The sequence below is a fragment of the Macrotis lagotis genome, chromosome 8, assembly GCF_037893015.1.
Source record: "Macrotis lagotis isolate mMagLag1 chromosome 8, bilby.v1.9.chrom.fasta, whole genome shotgun sequence".
NCBI classification, from domain to species: Eukaryota; Metazoa; Chordata; class Mammalia; order Peramelemorphia; family Peramelidae; genus Macrotis; species Macrotis lagotis.
The window spans coordinates 49,150,039-49,151,598 of record NC_133665.1 but is presented as its reverse complement, the minus strand read 5'-3'; the positions used below and the strand labels follow the sequence as shown (position 1 = coordinate 49,151,598).

Below are 1,560 nucleotides of genomic sequence, written 5' to 3'. Positions count from 1 at the left end.
CAACTAGCTCAGTTGTTTCTTTGACTGCTAACATTTAAACTCTGATTATTCCAATTCTGGCAGACTTTTAACTTGTTCATGACAGTATAATTCTGAATTGGTAAGGTCTATTATTAAAGTTGTATTTTAGCTTTTTTAGTTCTTCAAAAGGAATATAATTTTCAGCTACAAAGTAAGAACAACTCCATTCAGTATGTTGTCAGTTAATTGTCTTTAGTGCTCTTCAGTGGTATCATGATGCCTCCATTGCACACTGGTGATAACTGTCCCACTTTTGTGAAAGTCAGCACAAAATTGACTTTCTCCAGTATAGAAGTAATTTGTGTAGGTTTGCCTATTGTGTCTGACTTCTACAAAAATCTTAAAAACCTTAAGTTTTGCCAGAGGACCACCCTTCACAAGTCTGGCAAAAGGTACCAGCGATTCTACAGATTCTGAAATGGTGTCCCAGTCTAAATCTGAAGTGGTATTGATGTTGTCAAAGGAGGTAAAATAGCCCAAAGCAGCTGTAATTAATATTTTTTGCTGGAATTCTAATGAATAATTAGAGAGAATACATAGATCCAGGAGCTGGGCTATCTGAAATGAACTTTTCCTGTGAATACCCAGAAGTACTTTAGGAGGCCTTGGAGAAAGACATTCAGTTAGGCAACTATTACTGGATAGAGCTTCCACTATAAAGCCTTTAATATAATGAGTTCCATTCCCTAGGATGTCATCTTCACTGGAAGCAGTATCAGTGACAAAAGCAAATTCTTGTCATTTAAAAGCATAAATTTCCTTAAATTTTGAAGCAATGAAAAATGAAGTAATACCAATAAACTGAAATTTTTATTTAGATCCCTTTGTGTCAAAACAAATCTATCAAAAAAATCCTGTGCAAAATAAAATGTTTCCTTGTGAAGTATATATACTTCACATAGCTCTAAAAATCAGTAGAGAATAATTGATCTCAGCTGTGGTTCTTAGAATGTACCATTTCAAAATGTTTGTTTAGTTTAATATCCCTAGAACATCCCCAACTTAGGTCAGGCAGAGATGAAAGATTTATGAAAAATTTTTTTAAACTATTAATAGTAAATCTAGAAAAGTCACTGAAGATAGTTTTTTTTGGTGTGATGTTTCAACAATAATACAAGGAGTTATAACCTCCAATTGCACAAATAACATAATTTCTAATTTCATATTGCTGCCTCTTAGCCATGTTCTCCTCTTGTTTTCTTTGCATCCTGAGGTGTTTTCCCTATTTTTAGCTTGAATAAATTGAATTTCTTGTGAATAATCTGTTTGATTAGAAATGGCTACTTGTCCCAATATTTTTTTCCTTTGGGTTCTTGAAAACTTCTGCTCCACCATCATCCTGGCTACAAATCCATTCTCCTGTTCATGAATTCTTACAGAACAATAGTACTCCATAACATTCATAAACCATAATTTGTTCAGCCATTCCCCACTTGCTGGGCTGCCTTCAATTTCCAATTCTTTGCCAATACAAAAAGAATTGCTATAAATATTTTGTACATATGGGTCTTTCCCCTTTTTTATGATTCAATTTGTTTA

General features: G+C 33.5%; 1 pseudogene; it reads right to left on the bottom strand.

Moving 5' to 3' along the window:
• Positions 1-203: 203 nt before the first annotated feature.
• LOC141496441 (G1/S-specific cyclin-E2 pseudogene) lies at positions 204-1,359 on the bottom strand (annotated as a pseudogene).
• Between the last annotated feature and the right edge of the window lie 201 nt (positions 1,360-1,560).